This window comes from Psammomys obesus, unplaced genomic scaffold (genome assembly GCF_907164565.1).
Source record: "Psammomys obesus unplaced genomic scaffold, mPsaObe1.curated_primary_1811, whole genome shotgun sequence".
Classification (NCBI taxonomy): domain Eukaryota; kingdom Metazoa; phylum Chordata; class Mammalia; order Rodentia; family Muridae; genus Psammomys; species Psammomys obesus.
This window is the reverse complement of record NW_026596040.1, coordinates 12,188,042-12,199,574: the sequence shown is the minus strand read 5'-3', so window position 1 is coordinate 12,199,574 and position 11,533 is coordinate 12,188,042. Positions and strand designations below refer to the sequence as shown.

The window sequence follows — 11,533 nt, the reverse complement described above, 5'->3', positions numbered from 1 at the left end:
GAAAACATACTCTTTTACTGATTTCCTCTGCTCTTTTCTCAAAACCATTTTGTTTTCTTTCTTTTCCTTTTCCTCTTTGCCAAATGTTTTACAACATTCTGTGGGAACGAGTTTTGTAGTGTACATTTATAGTTGTGAAGTAGCTTTTCTTAATCCTTTTGTTTACTCCCCCAATGAGTCACTCATGTTTCCCAACAGTTCTTGAGAAAAGTTGCCTATGACTTGTTAATGTCACATTGTCGTTTCCTGGAAGCCAGAAATTGAGCAAACCATAAAAGGTCCAACTGGAATTGAACCAGTGTATCTCTAAAACCAACAGTAATTAGCTGATTTATGGAGTAATATTGTGTATTTTTATTTGTTTCCTAGGAGATTATATAATTATTACAGAAGGAAGCAAAATCTTCTCAGACTCTCTTGTCACCTCTAACAAGCTCTTAAAAAAAAAAAAAAACATAGATTCAAAAGCAAGTAAGTGTTTGACTTAAAACTTCATCAATCTACATTTTACTCAACATTATTTTAAGGTGTTTTTTTTTTTTTCCATTCCACTTACCTCTTCTTGGTAATATGGACCTTTGATGTTTTGTTTTTTTTTTTTTTTTTTTCTTGATTAGTTTACAGTTGTCATTGGTTCCTATTAAGTTATTCCAGTTCTTTATCAAAGGCTTCTAATCCTATCATCCGGCTTCCTTAATCCTCCCTGACCTCAGCGTTTTATATCTTCTACCAGCTAGGAAAAAAAAAATAAGATTTTTTGGTTTGTACTGGTCCAGGTGCCATCTGTAGAACAAAGTGAAAGCTGGAGAGATGGCTCTGTTATTAAAGGGCTTACCACACAAACCACAGGACCTGAGTTCAACCCTTAGAACCCACTTGAAGAAGTTTGGCTCAAGAAAACCTACTTGCAGTCTCAACATTAGGACAGCAGAGACAAATGGATTGCTGAGATTTGCTGCCAAACCAGGCTAACCTCCATTGCAAGGGCCAAGCCACTGAGAGAGCCTACCTTTAAAAAACTAAAAAAGTGTATGGCTCCTGAAGAACAACACTCAAAGTTGTGATCTGATCTCTCACATTTTACTTAGACACACATCTGGACAGACACCAGCCTAAGGGGACACACACACAGAAACAGAAGAAAGGGATGAAGGGGGGGAAAAAAAGCAAACAATGAAAAAAAAGTAACTACCTCTTTTCACTATGTGATCTTGTACAATCTCTGCTCATCTTTATTTTTTTCTGCTTTGTCTTGTTTTTACTGCAACAAAGACAACAAACTTTGATCTGTGGTTTTTTTAAAATATTTTGTTTCATTTTTAAATATTTTGATACATTCACTTGTATCCCAGCTATAGCCCTCTCCCTTTCCCTCCCCATCCTCCACTCCCTACTTCATCTCCTCCCTCCTCCTTTTCAAGTCCACTGATAGGGGAGGTTCTCCTCTCCTTCCATCTGACCCTAGCTTATCAGGTATCTTCAGGATGGCTGCAATGTCCTTATCTGTGGCCTAGTAAGGCTGCTCCTCCCTCGGAGGGGGAGGGGAAGCTCAATGAGCCAGTCACTGAGTTCATGTCAGAAACAATTCCTGTCCCCCTTATTAGGGTACCCACTTGGATACTGAACTACCATGGGCTATGTCTGAACAGGGGTTATAGGTTATATCCATGCACAGTCCTTGGTTGGAAAAACAGTCTCAGAGAAGACCCCTGTGCCCTGATATATATGGACCTTGTGGGGCTCTTGTCCCCTCTAGGTCATACTAACTCCTTCTTCCTTCATATGATTCCCTGCACTCTGCCGAAGGTTTGGTTATGGGTCTCAGCATCTGCGTTGATACACTGCTAGGTGGAGTCTTTCAGAGGCCCTCTGTGGTAGGCTCCTGTCCTATTACTTGTTTTCTCATACTTCCAATGTCCATCCCATTTGTCTTTCTAAGTGAGGGTTGATCATCTTACCACGGGACCTCCTTGTTTATCTTCTTTAGGTGTACAGATTTTAGTATGTTTATCCTATCTTATAGGTCTAGGACCCACTTATAAGTGAGTATATACCATGTGTGTCTTTCTGCTCCTGGGATATCTCACTCAGGATGACTTTTTCTAGATCCCACCATTTACCTGCAAAATTCATGATTTCCTTGTTTTTAATTGCTGAGTAGTATTCCATTGTGTAAATGTAAAACTACCACAATTTTTGTATCCATTCCTCAGTTGATGGACATCTGGGTTGTTTCCAGGTTCTGGCTATTACGAATAAAGCTGCTACAAACATGGTTGAGCAAATGTCCTTGTTGTGTACTTGAGCATCTTTTGGATATATGCTATTACTGTTTGTTTTTTTTGTTTTGTTTTTTTTGGCGGGGGGGGAGTTTACTTGATAAGTTGAGTAAGGACCATTTTTTAAAGAACTGATCTAGAAGACTGTTGGTATTTGCCTTAAAAAAAAAAACCCACAGATATTCTGAAGGAACACCAATAAAAAGCCTCTCTTGCTGAAGCTCTTTGGTAGAACGTTAAGAGCTTAAATTTGAAGACTCAATCATCCTGTTTCATTTCCCTTTAAAATACAAAGTGCCTATACTACTTTCCAAATTCCCTTAAATTTTTGTTCTTAATAATTATAAATATTACGTATACGTTGATAAGGAGAGGAGTATCTTGAGGAGAGCTCTTCTAACCAGAAAAAATAGTCATTAACAGGCATATGGAGGAATCACTGGGAAAGAGTCTAGGCTCTGAATCTTTATAAAAATCTTACAAGACATTGTTGACATTCTTCAAAGAGTAAAATCAGGTCCTGACAGGTTAAGCAGATAGGAAAGGACTTGGGCTAGATCTGGCAGGTTGAGGAACTTGTGTGAAAGAGAAATATGACACAAACTCACCGGAGTAGACCCCAGAGAAGGATGTTCAATGATCTGGATAGGTAGCAAGGTTGGATGCTGTAGAAAATGGACTCTTCATGTAATTATAGATGTTTGCTTTAAAAGCTAAGTTTGTGTGCCTTTGAAATTGAATACTCTTGTTGGTGCTGTTGCTGATTAGCTTATTCACCGAATCAAAGGACTATTTGTTTATGAAAGTTTACAGTGAATATGTAAAGTCAAGAGCCACAAAACTTTTTTTTTTAATATAAACTGATCAACCAGGCAAGTGTTTTTCTTTTTCTTTTTCTTTCATTATTATAGAGGCTGAAATGAAACAAAATTCCTTCTGTGCTTTTTGTTCTCTTAAGCACAATTTCCACTGAATAGTGGAAGCAGTAATGGTTTCCCATTGTATTTGCCTTCATCCACTTCTTTACTATAATTTGTAAATGTCCAAGAGCTCTTTTGTCTCTTAGCATTTAAAATGAACTTCTACCTTTATAACTATATGAGAGCTCCATATATTTATAGATTGTTTTCCTTTACTTTTGAGAAGAGCAACAAGCAAGCAGAATAAGCTTGATGACTTTTGCTTGCCTTTACCTTTTTATGCCTAACTTTAAGTCAATTATGTTTAATATTTTTCTTTTTCTTAGTAATTTTTGGCATTCTTGTTCACATATGATTCTTCTTTGCTCAGAAATTCTCTCTTGTACTAGAAAAATTTACATTCTATTAATGGGATATTCCATCCCTCAATTAAACAGATGGGCAAGTCAATGTATATTATTCATATAAAATTCTTGAGTAAGTTTGAATAAAGTTGTTATAATAATATCAATTCTTTAATTCTACTGTTTTTTGGCAATAGTATTGATTTACAATCATTGTAATTTTCACATATCCTACCATAATTGCAGCCACAATTATTGCAATGAGTAAAAAGAAAAGCCATTTAATTAATAAAAGAAAATAAAATTTCATAATAAACTGCTAGGAAAAAAATGAATGTTGAGTAATTTAAAGCATTGCTAATTTTTTTTTATTTGAAAAAACAGAGAGAAAATAATATTGAGGCATTTGGCACATATTATGAAATAATGGTGTCTTTATGCACAAACGATACCGGAGCCAGTTCCAAGATGGCAGCAAATTGGAGAGGCAGAGGACATGAATCTCAGAAATTGGTGAGTGGAGAGACCATCGAAACTAGAATTTGGACTTTTGGGCTTTCTAAAGGAGAGGGGACACCACACAAGCGTGAAGTGCTTGTACATTTAGATGGGGCTCGGACTTCTCTGAGAACGAAGTGGGGCGCTTCCCTTGTCCCCACGCGGGAGGCTGGGACAGCTCCAGGCAGCTGAGCACAAAGCTCACAGCCTGGGGACTAAGACAGCAGAGACAGAGCTCCAGGCCTCTTAGCGCAGTGGACGGCTGTAACTGCCCGCTGAACAACAACCTTCAGACACACGACACACGTCTGAAGGGCCCGCACCCCGGGCCTCACCTAGGGCCCTCTTGCGGAGCTCTGGACCTGCGGACCTGCAGAGCGTCCCTTGCCCCCCACCCCGAGGGATGCGATCCCTCCACAAAGAGCGCAGCGGAGCTCACGTCCCTCCAGAAATCCCACCCTGCCAGAGCGCACACACCTCCGGAAACCACACCACACCGGAAAGCACCCACTGCCAGTGCCAGAGCGCAGGCCCAACCACAGAGTGCCAACCACAGAGACTCAATTCTGCAATACAATCCTTCCTGGATCCCAAATCCTTAAAATTCAGTGCCTGGGGCCCAAGACAGCAGATGCAGGGCTTCAGGCCCCTTAGCCACAGCAGAGAGCTGTAACTGCCCGCTGAATGCCACCACTTAGAGCACATGTCTGAGGAACCCACACCCCGCCTAGTGCCCTCTTGCCGAGCTCTGGAATCTCAGAGCACACCCCCCACCACCACCACCGGGCCCTGCTAGAGTGCACGCACCACCAGAAACCCCACCCCACCAAAGCGCACACCCAAAGAGTGCTAGCCACAGAGACTCAGATCCGCAGTACAATCTTTCCCAGATCCCAAGTCTGCAAGTGGCAGTACCGACTACACAGGGCTGCCCAGCCACTGATTGTATGGGTCATCCAACCCCTCAGTGCAGATAGCCAGCTGAATAGCCACCAAAGCCTAGCAGACCTGCAAAAACAATACACACCCGCAATCTTCAACAGCACTTGCGATCCCTTAAGCACCTGCAACACCTTCAGTGCCTGTAAGGCACCCCTCTCACACACTGACGGCCTCTTCATTCTCCAACACCCTGCCCCTTAGGACACACCTATAAGCACATACTCAATCACATGCTACCCCTTCAATTTGCCCTTCTGCGCCTGCAAACTTTCCTCCTACAGGTAGAGCTGAATCACCAACGCACACACTGAAACCACTGGACCTCCCTCATTTTCCTGAAGAATTCTCCAGACACCAGAGAAAGACCAGTCTGATCTGCAGAATCCAGGAACAAACAGTCAACACTACGGATAACCAAATGTCCAGGGGTTGGCAAAAGAACACAACCAACATAAATCAAGATATCATGGCTTCACCAGCAACCCCCAAAATTAATGGATACTCCAACTCACCAGAAACACAAGAAAATGATTTTAAAGCTATGATTATCCAGTTATTTGAGGCACATAAAGAGGAAACCAACAAATCTCTCAGAGAAATAGCCATACAGATTCAAACAGTTAAAGAGGAAACAAATAAATCAATCAAATATTTGGCCTCCCAAATGGAAACAAAAACGAAGTGAACAAAGCTCTTAAAGAAACACAGGCAAATATAGCCAAACAAATGGAGGCAGAAGTAGTGGCATTAAGAGAGGAAACAGACAAAAAAATAAAGACCATCATGGAGACACAGGAATCCACATTCAAACAGATGAAGGAAATGTTGCAAGGCACAAAAACAGAATTAGAATCAATAAAGAAAACACAAATTGAGAAAACCCTGGAACTGGAGAACTTAGAGAAAAGAGAAGGAACCACAAAAGTAAGCATCACTAATAGAGTACAAGAGATAGAAGAGAGAATCTCGGGTGCTGAAGATATACTCACAGAAATTGATACTTCTCTCAAAGAAAAAGTAAAATCAGAAAAATCCCAAACACAAAACATCCAAGAAATCAAGGATGCCATGAAAAGGCAAAATCTAAGAATAATAGGAATTAATGAAGAAGAGTATTCCAGACTCCAAGGTCCAGAAAATATTTTCAAGAAAATCATAGAAGAAAATTTCCCCAACCTAAAGAAAAAGATATCCACAAACATACAAGAGGCCTACAGAACACCAAAAAGACTAGACCAGAAAAGAAACTCTTCATGCCACATCATAGTCAAAACACTTAATCTACAGAACTTAGAAAATATACTAAAAGCAGCAAGGGAAAAAGGCCAAGTAACATATAAAGGTAGACCTATCAGAATCACACCGACTTCTCATCAGAAACTATAAAAGCCAGAAGGGCCTGGGCAGATATCATGCAGGCTCTAAGGGACTACAGATGCCAACCTACACTACTATACCCTGCAAAGCATTCAATCAACATAGATAGAGAAAACAAAATATTCCACGACAAAAGTAAATTTAAGCAATATTTGAACAGCAAACCAGCCCTACAGAGAAGATACTAGAAGGAAAATTCCAATCCAATGAAAACAACTACACCCAAGAAAACATAGGTTATAGATAATTTCCCAACAAAAATCAAAAGAAAACAAGCAATGAATCACAGTACCACCACCAACTCCACAATAATAAGAACTAACACTTACTGGTCACTATTATCTATCAACATCAATGGACTCAAGTCTCCAATAAAAAGACACAGACTAACAGAATGGGTGAAGAAACAGGATCCAACATTCTGCTGCATCCAATTAGGAATAGTGATACCTCAAGATCCAGCTATACTACTCTTTGGCATATATCCAAAAGATGTTCAAGTACACAACAAGGACATTTGTTCAACCATGTTTGTAGCAGCTTTATTTGTAATAGCCAGAACCTGGAAACAACCCAGATGTCCCTCAGTTGAGGAATGGATACAGAAATTGTCTTACTTTTACACAATGGAATACTACTCAGCAATTAAAATCAAGGAAATCATGAATTTTGCAGGCAAATGGTAGGATCTAGAAAAAATCATTCTGAGTGAGGTATCCCAGAAGGAGAAAGACACACATGGTATATCCTCACTTATATAGATCTATAAGATAGGATAAACATACTAAAATCTGTACACCTAAAGAAGACAAACAAGAAAGAGGTCCAGGAGTAAGATGATCAATCCTCATCTAGAAAGACAAAGGGGATGGACATTGGATGTAGGAGAAAACAAGTAACAGAACAGTAGCCTACCACAGAAGGCACCTGAAAGACTCTATCTAGCAATGTATCAAAGAAGATGCTGAGACCCATAACCAAACCTTCAGCAGAGTGTAGGGAATCATATGAAGGAAGGAGGAATTAGTATATCATAGAGGGGACAGGGAGCTCCACAAAGTCCAAATATCTGAGCACAGGGGTCTTCTATGAGACTGTTTATCTAACCAAGGACCATGCATGGATATAACCTACAACCCCTGCTCAGACATAGCCCATGGTAACTCAGTATCCAAGTGTGTTCACTAGTAAGGGGAACGGGAATTATTTCTGACATGAACTCATGAGCTTCCCCTCCCTCCTGAGGGAGGAGCAGCCTTGCTAGGCCACAGATAAAGACATTGCAACCATCCTGAAGATACCTGATTATCTAAGGCCAGGTGGAAAGTGAGAAGGACACCCCCTCTCAGTGGACTCAGAAGGGGACAGGAAAGAGATGAGGGAGGGAGGAGAGGATTGGGAGGGCTACAGCTGGGATACAAGTGAATGTATAAAATTATTTAAAAATGAAAAATATTAAAATTTAAAAAAAGGATACCAGAGCCATCAGCCAGACAAAATCCAGGTTCTTTAGAAGAGATAAAATATATTCATATTGAAAAATAATTGAGAAAATCTCAACTGACAAAATAATACAAAGCAACTAATTGCACAACTCTCATGGTTTTATTAGATAGAGTGCACTTGGCTTTGTACAAAGAAAGCTTAACTCATCTTGGAAAAACAAAAATTTAAGGCACAGATAACGAGTTGATAGGCCACAAGACCAGAAATTCCTTTCCTCTTTCCTTCTTCTCTCTTTTTGTTAACTTTGTCTGCAAACTAGCTTTTCCATGAGATCGACTTCAAGAAGTAAGAAGCTCAAATCTTTTCAGCCATTTGGACATCAGCTCAAATTTTCAATATCTGAGAACTCCTGACAACCTGGAGCATCACTTTTCCTGAAAGGATGGTGGGCCTGAGTAGAATGTTACTATTGGTGGGTAAAGAGTTAGGTCCCCGCGCCCAGCACCAATTATTCTAGCAATGGGGAAGTGTCACATTCAAATTGCTTATTTCCCTTTCAAGAGAAATAGCAGTGGCCTAAAAAAAAATTATCTCTTGCTTCTAATTAAATTATGTTAGGTTGTTTTGAAACTATTAACAGACTCTAAATATTTTGGTAATCAGAGATAATCTCAAAGTTCACAAAGTACCTTTGTAAAATTAATATTACAAAGCTGGGTCCTAGCACTGGGGCAAGAGCTCAATTTCTTTCATTAATAGGATCTGTACTTTGTATTAATTCATCTGTGAAATTTGGCTAGAGAATCAGACTCTCAAAATCTGATACCAGAGATGAACTAAAGAGCTCCTCACAGAGGTGTAGCCAAGACAGAGAATGAAGCCATGCTTGTTGATGGTACTTCTAGTTCTAAAGGGGGGCTAAAAGGTACCTGTGTAGGTAGAATTATCACTTTATAGTGTGTATGTGTGTGTTGCTATATATTTAATAATATTAAGTTCAGTTATAACCAGAAAACATAATTTAATCACACATTTTAAATGTCATGACCTCCTAAATCTAGGTGATTAGAATAAATGGATAATGTCCCTTAATACCTCCATCTGTTCAGCAGAATCAATGTATATTTCCATTTATGACCTATGACTGGTAGCAGTTACTTTCAGAAGTGAATAATTTGGAAGAAAAGAATACATGAGGCCCTAAGGACGAATAGTATTTGCAATCCATCCTAATTAATTGATGTTGCTTTTTTCTTTCAATTTTATGTGCTCTCATTTAACTAGCTGTGATTTCCCAGGAGTCTCAAGAAAGCCAGTTATCCTCTTGCCTGCTTCCTTCACAGAAGGTGACTTAGAAGAATTTCACAGTGCTCGGGGATAAAGGAATGCTTCTTAATGCCATGAGCAATATGAGAACTCAAGATGAGTACAGGACCTTATTCTGTCTAGTTATTGACATATATTTAGTCTACAGGCTATGTGGCTCTGCTAAGGGTTTCTACCACCACATTGTTCCCTAATTAGAACATTATGTTTAGCCATACCTTCCATAGTTCATTCACTTTTTGCATCCTTTATAACTCAATCTAGCAGTCTTGTGGATATCAACCTGAGATCTGCTCCCTAAGATTTCCTTGTGATTCATATGGATTTCACTTTCTTTCTAGTCACTTGTTTAGTGGCCTGTATGTCTCCAGCATCACTTCAAATACAGAATATAGACCTTAGTCATCTATACATACCACAATAATATTGCATAGGTGGTAAATACCTCTTGAATAAATTCAATGTATAAGGCAAGGAAGAAATGAAAGGGCCATATTTGGGGACCTGGGGAAAGTACTGTAATGTAAGAAAAAACAAATTCTTGTAACTATAGGCAGAAAGGGCACAAACCATGTCACTAGGAAATTATGGTAAAAGAAAGCTACACCAACACAGTGTACAAATGTAAGATATTTTATGAGCAATCTCAGGGCCAGAAACAGTGCTTTATTTTATGAGCTCTGGAAAGTTTCCTATTACTACAGAGAAATAGTGTTTTAATCCCATGGGAACCGCAAGCCCAGCATTCACAAACCATAAATTTTGGGTGAAGCAAATGAAGTGCTACCCTACACATCCACATAATAAATGTGAATCCTCACATTTTTGTAAACTCAACATTGCTTAGAATCACAGAGATGTCTTTGTTCACTGAAATTCTTTGTTAGGTTCCTTTAGACACTAAGAAATTCTTTTGTGATTTTTTTTGTCCCCACACCTCATCCATATTTTTCAAATCATAATAATTTTGTGCTAACAATATAAATAGTAGCAACATATAGGATATTTTGTAAACACTGTGAAAACTGTAATTGGGACAACAGTTTTATAAGTTTCTCTATAACTACAGCCCAGTTCAAAGGCTAAGATTATAATCTTACAGTCAGATTGTGTTGGCCTAAATACAGGTCTGACTCTTCCAAATATGAGTTTAGAAGTATGTTTTTATTATTTTCCTATTTTGGACTCATTTCCCAAATGTATGTAAGAAGAATCATTTTACCTGAAAGCTAGAAAAACATTTAGTAATTTAGATATGGCATTACGTGTATAGGTTTTGCTCAAAGTGTTGACAGAAGTCTTAAAATAGATAACTTCAAAGAATGAAAAGCCTGACTATATGTATATATTGTATTGGCTCACACAGTAGAACCTTTTAGAAGAGGAATATGGGGTACTGAACATTAATAAATCTATAAATGATTGATTCTGAAAATGGCACTTTAAAGCGTTTCTTTTAATTTCAGGAAATGATAGCTATTCTTACCAAAAGTCTAAACAACATAAATACATTTCTCTTTCACATGCAGGGCAGATTTCAGGTGCCACTGTTCTCTTCCACGTTGCCACAGTGCACGATCATATTGATGCAAACTCTGCTGATGGATTTGAGGGTATCATCGCTATCTAATCCTAGTGAGCTATGATGGATCAAAGATTGGAGATGCTTTCATGGACTGTGCTTTGAAAGAACACATGCCATTTCTTAAAAACTACACACAATGATGGAAGAAGGCTAACCTGTGCCTTATTTCAAGTTTTAGAATAGATATTTTCTTGGTAGTCTTTTTCTTTTTGTTTCTCTTTTTGTGTAGGAAAAAAATAGTTTCTGCCAGGGTGTGGACCTCTACTTAAGAATGTGTGCCCTTTCCTGTATTTAAGGCAGACTCATCTCATTTCGAAATGGCACAACAAAAGCCCAATTTTACTTCTTTTCTCATTTCAAAGTCCAGTCTGGATAAAACGTTCTCAGTCCTCTTGATCAGGGTCATTTGTGTGTTGCTGTGTTTCAGTTTTCATGGACTGAAAGAGAGCATACCAATGAAACAAGAACATGACAGCTATGATGAGCACCCACTCTGAAAAAATGGATGAATGTGAAACCTCCAGTGAGGAGACTCAGAGGGAAATGCTCTGAGATGCCTACTTTTTCCATCTCAAGGACAAGTTTAAAAGAAAAACCCTAAGGTATCAAATTGTAAATCTCATCAACTGCTCAGAGGAGGAATTTAAAGAAGAAAAAATAAAACCTGGTTCTGACTTGAGTTAAGCTGGCATTGGAGGTCAACCATAGTGCAGACAACTAGACAGATGGCCTGGAGGGGAGAAGGCTGAGGTGAGAGAAAGAGTAAAGCCCAAAGCGACATGATGGAGATAAGGAAAGGGAAGGTGACATTTCACT

At 38.9% G+C, this 11,533-nt stretch overlaps 1 long non-coding RNA gene across 1 annotated transcript; it reads left to right on the top strand.

Moving 5' to 3' along the window:
• The first annotated feature begins 395 nt into the window (after positions 1–395).
• Positions 396–10,911, top strand: LOC129687892 (uncharacterized). The gene is made up of 3 exons (XR_008721837.1): positions 396–471; positions 3,928–4,056; positions 10,662–10,911. It is a non-coding gene; the product is annotated as an uncharacterized LOC129687892 (long non-coding RNA).
• The last annotated feature ends 622 nt before the right edge of the window (positions 10,912–11,533 follow it).